We start from the raw sequence: 12,672 nt of genomic DNA, 5'->3' as shown, positions 1-12,672 counted from the left end.
ATGGAGGAATTTGTGGTAATAATTTCTTAAACAGTATAAATCTTTAATGTTTGGAAAATACTTTTCTAGATATTATTCTATTTATTCATAATGACATCTATGAAACTTTAGCTGACTTTTCTGGCCACTGTTTCTCTCCTTCCTCAGAAGCAGGTTAAAAGTGCTCCTATCATAGCCTTCTTAAGGGTATATTTTGACAATTCACTTAATATTTGTCATTAAGGGCAGGGGCATCTCTGTATCACCAATGCTTTGGTAGTACCCGGTGCCTACTTATGCTAGTATATGTTTACTGGTAATGAATGCATCTTGAATAAATGATTCCAAATAATGTATCCATAGGGAAGGAACACATGGACTAGTGATGGCTGAGGTCAGCATTACAGTGCATGTTCCTCTGATTCTGATCTTCATTATCTAAGCTGAATATATTTGGTGATCAAGATTTAGCTAAAGTTTAAAAAGAAACTTTATTTAAAAATGATCTCTTTTGGATAACATTTGTGTAAAAATCTAAATTTGCTCAATCTAAGATAATGTTTAGCTATATATATGTCATATGTTATAGCTCTGTACTTTATGCTAACATTATGCACATACAAATACCTATGTATATGCATAGATGAAAAAGTGTATCTCTATTACTGTCTTGATGTTTAGTTTGTAACAGCCAAATATAAGTCCATTTTAGCAAATACCACCAAAACTTCTTTTTTTTTAATTGAAGTATATTTGATTTACAATGCTGTGGTGGTTTCTGGTGTACAACATAGTGATTTAGTTATACATGTATGTTATTTTTTGTATTCTCTTTCATTATAGGTTATTACAAGCTATTGAGTATAGTTCCCTGTGCTATACAGTAGAACCTTATTTATCTATTGTGTTTATAATAGACATAGAAAACAAACTTATGGTTACCAAAGAAGAAAGGGAGGGGAGGGATAAATTAAGAGTTTGGAATTAGCAGACACAAACTAATATGTACCAAACTTTTGAGATACAGACTTCAGAAATTACTTAATTTTTTCACATCAGCACAAAGACAATGTTTTTAACATGAACTTTTCTGTTACATATTCATTTTTAAAAAACTCCACATAATGACATGGAAGCCTCCTTTGCATAAGAATGTCTTTTCTCATTTTTTTATTTTTTAATCAAACATCTTTATTATCACCTATGTGCCCTGTATTCCTCCTTTCTGCTCCCACAAGCTTCTGGCAATTCAGATTTCCATAGGTTTAGCTATTTCACTATTCTTACATACCCAGGCACCAGAGTATGGTTATGAATGCTCTTTTATCTCTTTTACACATTTTTTGCTAAGTAGGCACTTAAATGCCTTATAGTGACAAAAATTAACATCTTTCTATGATCTCATACACATAGAGATCATAAATAAGTAATTTCTTACCTTCCCTTCCTCTTTAAAATTAAGGTGGACACTGTAAGTGAACCCTCACTTTCAGCTCATGACTGTGACTCATTTCTTCATCTACTTAGGTCCTTAATTTCTATCAGCACTATTTGGTAGTTTTCCATGTACAGATCTTTTGCATGTTTTACCAGATTCATTTTTTAGTGTTTCATAATTTTTATGCTGTTGTAAATAGAATTTTTAAAATTTCAATTTTCAGTTGTCTTAGGAAAAACAATTGGCTCATATATACAAAACCTGCAGAACTCACTTATTGGCTTTAATAGCTTTTTTGGGTAGATTATATTGATATCTATATAGACAATCATGTCTGTAAATAAAGAAAGATTTTACTTCTTTTACAACTTAGTTTTCTCTGCCTTATTACACTAGGCGGAATTTCCCTTACACTGTTGACTAGAAGAGTGTACATCCTTGTCTTGTATCTGATCTTAGAGACAAAGTGTTCAGTTTTTCACCATTTGGTCTGATGTTAGCTGTAGGATTTTTATAGATTCTCTTTTGTCAGGTTGTGTTACTTACCTTTGGTCAGAGGTCCTCAAGACTATTCCCAGGATTGGTGATTGGCTAGTCATTATGCTCACTGTTACAGGTTATCACAGTACAAGGATACATCGCAAAATCTTCAAAGGGAGAAGTCACGTAGGGAAAAGTCTGAAGGAAACCAGACACAAGCTTCTGAGAGCCCTCTACCAGTAGGCTTGCACAGGACACATTTCATTCCTCCAGCAATGAGTTTTGACAACACATACAAAGTGCTGTTTAATAGAGAACCTTGCCTGAGCTGAGGTGTCCAGAGTTCTTATTGGGGATCTGCCGTACAGGTGCACAATGTCCTCATGACTGATTGCAGTTACCGAAACTCCAGACACCCAGAAGGAAAGCAGATGTTCACATAAATCACATTGCTTGCACAAACGATCTGGACTAGCTAGTGAAGTATGTTTCAAGGCCATAAGCATTCAAAACACTCATCAGTTAGAACATTCCAAGAGCTTAGTGTTCAGGACTTGGTCCAAGGCCATTCATGAAAATTGGGAAATGCAGGGCTTGAACAACTCAGGCCTGCTGACTTAACGCTTTCCTACATACTTTGGTTCCAAGTTTGCAGGTTTTCCTCAGGAATGATAATGGATTTTTGTTAAACACTTTTTCTGCATCTTTTTGAGATAATCGTTTTTTCTTATTTAGGCTACAGATATGATTAAATACATAGGTTGATTTTCAGGTATTAAACAAACTTTGCATTCTCGGCTTAAAACCACTTTGTTGTTACGTATTTTAGCTTATGTATGTTCTTGGATTTGATTTACTAAAATTTTGTTTAGAAGTTTTTGTCAAGTTGTTTGAAGAATTTTTTCCAGTCTTTTATATGTTTATTTATTTTCTGTCTATTTGTTCCACGAGTTATTGAGAGGAGTATTGAAATCCTCAGCTGTAATTGTGGATTTGTCTATTTCTCCTTGTGGTTCTATCATTTGCTTCATTTATTTGGAAGCTCTGTTATAGATGTTCAGACTTATTACTTATCTTAATAAATTGCCTGTTTGTTAATGTTGAATAATCTTCTGTATCCTTAGTGATGTAATTTAATATGTAATCTAATTTGATATTGATATGGCCATCCCAGCTTACTCTTGATTAGTGTTGGCATATCATTTTCTCACCTTTCACTTCTTTATGTCTTTACACGTGAAGTGTATTTCTTGTGGGCAGCTTATAGTTGGGTTCTGCTTTTTCTTCCAACCTGATAATTTTTGCCTTTTAGTTGGGGTATTTAGTGCATTTTCACTGAAGGTGTTTATTTGTATAATTACATTTAAATCAATGATACTTGTTTTCTCTTTGTGCCATCTGTAACTTTTTCCCATTTTCTCATATTCTGCCTTCTTTTCAATTAATTTCTTCTTTGTAATTCCATTTTGTCCTCTGTTTTCTTACATATTCTGTGTCTTTTGTATTAGTGACTGTTTGGGGGCTTATAGTTCACATCTTTAATGTATCACCCTCTAACTCTGAGTGCTATTGTACCACTTCTGAGCAGCACTCATTTTAGTAATATTAAGTCCCTGTTATTGAGGGAAAACCCATCTGCTTACATAATGTCCCATGTATCATAGATTCCATTCTAGCTGGTGAGAGAGACCACTGTGTTGAACGTTGGGTATTATTACCTCTGATCCCGTGGCTATTCCTTTCCTCAGCCTCAGATGTCTTCCTTGTATGCATGCGTATGACAGTTCTCAGCTGAATGGATAAGAGGACTCTCTACAGATAATCTGGGAATCTCTGTGTGTGCAGCTTTCTCTTTCTCCTATTTAGGGAGTTTAGCCACACTGGTCTTCCTAGAATCTCTGAGAGTCTGCGAGGGCCCTCTGGGTGTATTAGTTTCCTATTGCTACTGTAGCAAATCATCACAAACTTGGTGGCTTAACCAACACAAATTTATGATCTTACAGTGCTGTAGGTTAAAAATCCAACATGAGTGTTACTATTCTAAAACCAAGGCTCGGCAAGGCTGGGTCCCCTTCAGGATGCTCCAGAGGGGAATCCGTCTCCTTGACTTCTGGATTCTGGAGGATGCCCAAATTCCTTGGATTATGTCCCATTCTTCCATCTTTAAAGCCAACGATATTACATCTCTCTATTTTTCCATAGTTACATCTTCCTCTGACTTGGAACTGAACTGGGAAAGTTTCTCTGATTTTAAAGACTCATGTGATTAGATTGGGCTTGTCCAGATAATCCAGGGTTATCTCCCCATATCAAAGTGCTTGACTTAATCAACATTTACAAAGTCCCTTTGCTATGTAAAGTAACATATTCACAGTTTCAGGACATCTTTGAAGGACCATTATTCTACTACACCTAGGTTCCTCCTCACCACATCAAGACCTAGAAACTTTATCACGTCAATAAATTGGACAGTTAGTGGAAGTAACTCTGTCTCCCATCTCTAAAGATTTAGTATCCTTCATTGGCTTACATTTACAACCTTTTACATTTTGTCTGGTTTTTTTTTTTTCACTTGTTGCATGAGAAAGTAAATTCAGTCTTAGTCCATCTTGGCTAGAAGCAGAAGTCCTTGCTACTTCACTGTTTTAAATTCAATTTTCTTGATTTCTGATAAAGTTGGACATATTTTAGTTCTTTTTCTTTTGCTTATTTGTTTTGGCTAACTCAGACTTCATATTTGGGAAATTGCTTCTTAATTTACTATTTTGATTTTTCTATTGAGAATTTGTCTTTCTTCTGTTGTTTATAGAAATTATTAATATGTTTTGGATAATAATTTTTAATCAGTTGTGTACAATATACCTATTTTCTTCCAGTATGTGATTTATTGTAGTCTCACTTATTTATGGTGAATTTTTATTCAGAGAAATTATTATAAACAGATTTATTGTTTTTAGGATTTGTGCTTGAGACATCTTTCTCTGTCAGGCAGTTGCAGAGATAGTCTACCATATATTTCTCCTAAAAAATTAAAGTTTTTTTAAAAAATTTCACATTAGATCTTTAATCATCTGAAATTTATTTCTGTACAGGATATGAAGTATAGATTCCCATTATTTTTATATGAATACAAATTACACTATTTATTGACTAATCCATTCTTTTCATAATGATTTATGAATCTTGTTGCCATTTCCTTTAGTGTAGCCTTTTAGTGATGAATTCTTGCTGGTCTGAAAAATATCTTTGATATCACCTTCGTTTTTTAAAGGATACTTTCACCAGGTTAATTATTATAGTTTGGCAGGTATTTTCTTTTAGCTGTGAAATATATCATGCATTCCACTGTCTTCTGATTTTCATTTTTATTGTTTAAAATCATTTGTAAAGCTCTGCTATTCTGCTTTCAATATTCTTGTTTCCAGCTGTTTTAAGATTTTAGTTTGTGTTTAGTTTTCAGAAGTTTTAACTATAATTTAACTAAGTGTGATTTTCTTTGTATTTGTCCTGTTAAGATTCTACTAGTTGCATCTTTAGCTTGATATATCTTTTATCGATTTTGAAAAATTCATGGCTTCTGGCCTAGTCTTTCTTTTTACTCTCTTATACTTCATTTATATGTACTCTTCCCCATATCCCATTTATCTTCTGATCTGTTTTGTATTTTACATCATTTCTTTGTCTCTCCATGCTTCAACCAGATAGTTCTACTCCTCTATTTTCCAATTCCCAAATTCTTTTGTCAGTTGGGCCTAATACACTAGTATGTTCATGCATGGAGCATTTAATCATCATATTTAAAGTAATGCATAAATCAGAATTTCTGAATAATTCCTTTTTATACTTTCCACTCAACTCTCATGATGCACTCTTGTTTAATTTATTAAACATTAATTGCAGATGAGTATAGTGATTAACATATAGTTCTGATTTTTAAAAAAATCTAAATTTTTTGTGCATGTTTTTTCATTGTCCGTTATTTTCCCTTGATTTTCAGTCAGTTCTTTTCTGTGTGACTGATTATTTTTGATAGAATGTCAGAAACTGTGGGAAAAAATTTAAAAATTAATGAGGCACTGAATGTTATCTTCTTTCATATGTCATTTACTTTTCTTTCTAGAAGACAGTTTAAGTCATTCAGGCATTGAACTGACTTATCACTGGGCTTCAGTTGCAATCATTCATTATAGAAAAAGATGGTAAAATGTGCCCCTCAAAAGTCAGAGTTGAAAGGCCATAAGTATTCACAGGAAATACCTATTTGGGGCAGAAGAATCCAGGACTTCCCAATGAAAGGAGTGAGATTTGAACAGGATCTGTATGAATAGTTAGGAGTTTGACATATATAGCTTAGAGCAATAGACTAAGCAAAGGGAGAAGATATAAGGGTCAGAAAAGTGACTTGGGAAAGCACTTGTGAGGTTGATCCAATGTATTCAAGCACATAGAGAAACAAGCTTTTTATTGTCATTCTCATTTTTTCTGTAGCTAAGCTGAAATCATCCTTGGAAACAGAGGTACCTTGCCTTATGTGAGAAATAAGATATAGTGGTTGTTCACCTTCTAGGTCAAATATTTTATATATTGCCATTCTTAATTTAAAAACTATTGCTACTATTCTGTGAGGCATTATCTCACAGAGTGAAATTTTTCCTTTCTTTCAACAATGTACACGTGAATTTAAACATTATTTTAATCATACCAAGTCCTCATCTCAAAACCTGAAAATAATTCCTTTTTGTTTCTGTTTAAGTGGAACTTAAATCTTCAGAACTCGTTAAAGTAAAACAACATTTGGCAATTTTTCCTTCACAGCTTAGAATCTCATCTGTAAAATAGGAATTTAGTGTATCATGTATTTATTCATTCAACTAGTATTAACAGAGTAACTTTATGCATGAGTTATTTTGCTTGTAACGTAATAGTACTTCAGCATAGGGATGTGAGAAATAAGATAAATAATTATATATATGACCTGCCTCAATGACTGGCATTAAAGGCTTAATAAATAGTCACAGTTATTTCATTGCTAGCCAGTTTTATATGTAGGGATTTGTTGATGATTTATTTGTTAAAGTACATGGACATTCAGTAAAGAGAAGCAAATGTGTTTTCTGTGTTGTTTTTCTTGAAAAATGTAGGAATGTTAATATATCAAATCACAACACTTCTGTACCAAATGTTTACCACACATATGTGCACAGATACGTGCATGTATTTTTTTTCTCACTCTGCCTCCCCCTCTTTTTTTTTTCTAAATGCCTAGGATGGTAAATATATCATATATTTTGTAATAATAAATGGTACTTTTATGGGAAATATCTCTCATACTCTGCTCAAATATGAAGTATTTTACCAGAAGATAGAAATATGGAGGTTTTATTTACTTAGACCTCTTGTTCTTTAGATGATACCCTCATCTCAATTCCATGTTATCCACAATGTCCTACTATCCCAGATTATTAGCCCCTGAGATAGAGGGTTAATGTCATCAGCTGGAAGTTTATGCTTAAAGTATTTTGTCTACTTCATGCCCTCCCTCTTAAGTTTCTTATTCTTACTTGCTTACTTTCATTTCATTTCAGAAATATCTCTTTTATTTTTCCATACCAGGAACAGCTGGAATTTTTTTCATATTAGCCAAAGACACTGCTGAGAAAAACTCCTGGTGACACACTGGGCTGGCCTCCTAATCGTTTCCCCCTTGAAAACCAGGGTATCCTTAACACTAGGAAAGGTCTGTTGCACTTTTCTTCAGTGGTCTCCTGACTATAATATAACAGAAAATAAAAGTGTAAAATTTCATTTAAAATTCTCAGTCCTTGACATGTTATCTTATATCACTCTACCTTTTATTACTAGAAGGTGATGTAATTTTTATTTTACATTTGAGATATCTGTGGCTCGGAGCTAATCAAGGATATTTGCAGATTTCAAATAAAATATTTCTGATTTCTTACTACATGGAGCGTATTATGATATGCTCGTGTGGAAGACATATGGCTATTCAGACCTGGTCCTGGCCCTCTGGGAATTCAGAACCTCACAAAACTGTGTTGGCTTATAATACTTTGTCTCTCTTAATTTACAGTGCTGTGTTAGCTTCTGGTGTGCAGCATGGTGGTTCTGTCATGCATATCATGCTTTCTCTGCACGTTCTGCACTGGGCTATGCAAGCTACGTTTCTGCTTTGCCTGATGCCCCCCTGATAGTTCTGCTAATGGGGAGTGCTAGAGAAAAATGAGAATCCATTCCATAGTGTGCTGTTTTCTGTTCCCGTCCCCACATGCCAGCAGTGTCTCTTTATTCTAGCAGTGGCAGTTGATGCCGATTTCCAGTTTTCTCTCTTCACTCCAGGACTAACCTCATTGCGCTCCCTGAGAAACAGCAGCATTGGTCAGACTGTGCCCCTCTTCAAAGGTCTGAGTGCCAGCTTCCCAGTTTTCTCATCTAAGATGCTGAGGTACCAGCCCAACTGGGCAGTGAGTTCTCGAAAGAGTTCTGAGTCCCACCTCTAAAAGAGCCTCCTCCAAGCTTTAGAGTTTTAAAAACACTAACCTCTTCCCTTTCTTTAACCTCGTCTCCAGGAATGGTAGCTTCTTCCTGAAGGAAATAGCTCTATCTCAGTGTTTCTTGCTTTGCCTGTTTAATCTCTTCGTTGTACACCAGAAACTAACACATTATAAATCAACTCTACTTCAGTGAAAAAAAGTGAAAAATAATCTTCTAATTGTGTAACCAACTATATAATTTTCTCTGTTAAAACAGTTGGCACATTATACATTTTCTTGACTGGACCTTGACTGATAGAAAGTCAGAAATATTCATATAAATGATTCTAATATAAATTAATCAATAGTGGGTGTTACAGAATGCAGATTATAACATATAATGGAAATACAAGGTAGGAAGATAATTTCATGGCTACTTAATGGTCCCTGGAAGGCTTACAAAAAGACTTTAGATTTGAATGGGGCTTGACGCATAGATAAGACATTGGTTAAGCACTTACAAAGCTTGTAGCATGCAGTAGAGGGCTTTCAGAAGAAAATAATATGATTCTTTAAAACTGGATTTACTTAAAACAACTATTTAGAACTGATATTAAATGCCCCCCTTTGACTTGACTATGAAGGTATAAGAAAGTGTGAGGAATTACTAGATGAAAAGATTTTTTAGAATATTTTGAGACCAGCTTGTTGATCTTAATCTTAGGCTAAGGAATTTGGACTTAACTTTTTTTAAAGATTGAGTTATAGTCAATTTACAATGTTGTGTCAATTTCTGGTGTATAGCCCAGTTCTTCAGTCATACATGAATATACATATATTCATTTTCCTATTCTTTTTCACCATAAGCTTCTACAAGTTATTGAATATATTTCCCTGTGCTATACAGTATAAACTTGTTTATTTATTTTACACATACCAGTCAGTATCTGCAAATCTCTTATTCCCAGTTTATCCCTTCCCACACCTCTCTCCCCTGGCAACCACAAGTCTGTATTCTATGTCTGTGAGTCTATTTCTGTTTTATATATAAGTTCATTTGTATTTTTTTTTTAGATTCCATATATGAGTGATATCATATGGTATTTTTCTTTCTCTTTCTGGCTTACTTCACTTAGAATGACATTCTCCAGGGCCATCCATGTTGCTGTAAATGGCATTATTTTATCATTTTTTATGGTGGAGTAATATTCCATCATATAAATATACCACAACTTCTTTATCCAGTCATCTGTCAATGAACATTTAGGTTATTTCCATGTCTTAGCTACTGTAAATAGTGCTGCTATGAACTTTGGGGTGCAGGTGTCTTTTTGAATGGACTTATTTTGTGTTTAGTGGAAGGGCATCCATGCTTCTTGGACAGAGTCATATATCCCAGTCTATAATTTAGAATGATTCTCCAGGCAAAATTCATGGATTGAATATTCAGGAATTGGACTAGTTTCTTTAAAAGAGTGTTACAGTAGTCCACAGGATAGATGATGGCTTAAACTAGGTTAGAAGCAGCAGAACTTGAAAACACAGAATAAACAGAACTAGTAGCATAAAAATAGCAATACTAAACAAGCTCATTGAACTTTTGAACTAAATGTGAGTTTAAAACTTTTTGAAAAAGCTTTTTAATATCATGGAGTAACAGAAGCAGAGGTGGTATCTTTAATCAATATGCTATATAAGACAAAAACTTTTGTTGTTGTTAAGAAGTTTAAATGTCTGTTTTCTTTGACAATTTTCTTTCTCTAGGCAGTGAAAGTTGTCTTTTTGCTTGTTTGTTTTTCTTTAGTTTGACACCTCAGGCCAATAATTTTGAACTCCTAGTGGAATGTTTAAAATAACACTAAGCAACATAAAAGTCACATTTTTAGGAGACAGCTGCTATGAGGGCGCAGAATACCAAAGTACAGTCAAAGGTGAGGTATTTTCTGTTTCCTTCACTGACTTGATGTCTTGCCTTAAGCAAACAGTTTTGTGCCTTATGTCCTGTGCGTAAAGTAGGTATATTAATAGCTATACCCTCATCTCAATTTCTTGGTAGTTTTTGGGACTAACACCTGCAGGAATATCTCTACTTCTCTACAAGAAATATCTTTTTTTTTTCCTTCTTAGTAAGGAGTAAGCAGTAGATGTACAATGTCTAATGTCATTAAAGTAGATTGATTTATCTTAGATCACCTTTGCACAAACTTCTCAAAAAGTGAAAAGAAAACTCAAACAAAATACTTGTCCTACAAAAAAGGAACATGACCCAGCACATCTGCATTATTTTTAAGGCTTGCACGAAGTTTGTCTTTTTTTGTATTTCTGTCATGAAGTGACCATTTCAAGTTTGGAAGGAACCTAAAAGCATCTAGAATTATCCCTTAGCCTCCATCCCCTCTCCCTGCTGCATTCCTGCCAGTTGGTCAACTAGATTGTTTGTAGTCGTCTGGTTAAGAGGAGTGCAAGTTTTCTCCCAGTGTTCCCCCCCTATCTTTGAAGCACAATGAGAAGGTTGCTTGTAAAACAACATATTTGACTCCACTAAGTTTCCACTGTTTCTCAGTGGGCCTATCCCTTGCATTCAAAAGAATAAATATAATTCCTCTCCTATACAGGGGCTTCCAAGTCTTTAAAAACACAATTTGCATGTTCCCTTCCATTTCACTCACCAGTAACTCACTGTACACCTGGTATAGTTTCTTAGCTCTGGTAACTCTCTCTTTCACCAAAGGCCGTGTGATGTTTTCCGTAAATCTCTTGCAGTTTGGTATAAGATACAACTGTAATAGATGGTTTGTATCATTTATTTTGGTGTGGAACATATCTTGAAAGCACTCTTGGCACAGAGTCATACTCACAAGTTTATTGCATAGTAAAGAATACATTAAATAGTAGTTCACTTACCTAAATATGACCTTAATGAAATTCTTTGTTCCTTGCCATCACATTCCAAACTCTCATTGTCCTTCACTTCCTTAGTAATGTTGAAAATTTGTGATCTTCCTTTTTAGATCTGATTGCCTTTGCAGTATATGTACATTGCATAGCTCCCATACCGATACCGTCTCCAGTTTCATAAAACCTCATTTAGGTGTACTGCTTCCAGCTCTTTTGAGGTCTGTGCTCACTGGCAGCCCTGGAGATTATTCAGGATACTTGTATATTCCTCTGTTTTTGTGAAATATCACAATATCTTATCACAAGCAGAATAAATGTAGGTTTTATAAAGTATGAGAGAAAATCATAGTACTTTTCTCTTTACTGCTATCTTTTCTTCTCCCTGATACGAACATTGGACCCACTCTCATTCCTCCACCTGTATACACCCTCTACCCAACAACCCCATGGATTTTCACTATTGAGAAAAGAAGTACTTCTAGGCTGTCCTGGAGGCTTTTGTTTGAACATGACTCTGAGGCAGAGACAGCCATTGGTCAAAGTCTTCAACCCCCCTTCTTCCATAATGTCTGGTCATTTGGCTATTGGTAGCACCACATGTCCCAGTCTGCCGTATAGTTAGGTTGTTCTCTTGTAACTAATGCAATGCTCTCTCATGAAATGAGAGTAGACATTATATGTACCACTTCCTGTCCTTGATCATAAAAGCTCTCTGGAGTGTTTCTCCCTGCTATTTTCATCTCCATTTGGCTAGAATGACAATAATAATGACTCGAGAGGACAAAGGAGTCACGTATTGAAGACAGCAAAGCTTCAGTCAATTTGGATCTTGAATGACTATGTAGAACAGAGTTTTTTCTTCTCCCTGACCCTAAACAGCCACTGTGAGCTACTGCAAAAGAAGGAGGAGTGAGGTCAGTTGTGTTGACATCACTATACTTCTACTAGAGCATGTTTACTTCTAACAACAATGCCAGCCCTCAGTGGCAGTTCTTCTGGGTCATGCTTATTTCAATGCACATCACCATAGGAAAACTACCAGTAATGTGAAACAATGACATTTCATGATTATCTGATTTGATCCTCCAAACATGCTTGAGAAATAACTGTAGCTAGTTGATCTGGAAGGGATCATCAAATTTAGCTGTTTTGTAATGGTTTAAGCTGCAGAATCCTTTCTTCAGATGGCAACATGTTGTGTCCTATATAAAGAATGAATAAAGGTGAAACATTAGTGGTTGAGACATTATAAAGGTGAAGAGTGTAGTGGTCTCCAATGAGTCAATGTTCTTTCCTTTAATAATCCTTCCCAGTTTCCCCTAAAGCCCTTTCGTTGACCCTCTAGACCTCCAAAGAATATTGTTCATTACACACTTTCAGATGAGC

The sequence above is a fragment of the Camelus bactrianus genome, chromosome 1 (assembly GCF_048773025.1).
Source record: "Camelus bactrianus isolate YW-2024 breed Bactrian camel chromosome 1, ASM4877302v1, whole genome shotgun sequence".
Classification (NCBI taxonomy): Eukaryota; Metazoa; Chordata; class Mammalia; order Artiodactyla; family Camelidae; genus Camelus; species Camelus bactrianus.
This window is presented reverse-complemented; position numbering follows the sequence as displayed.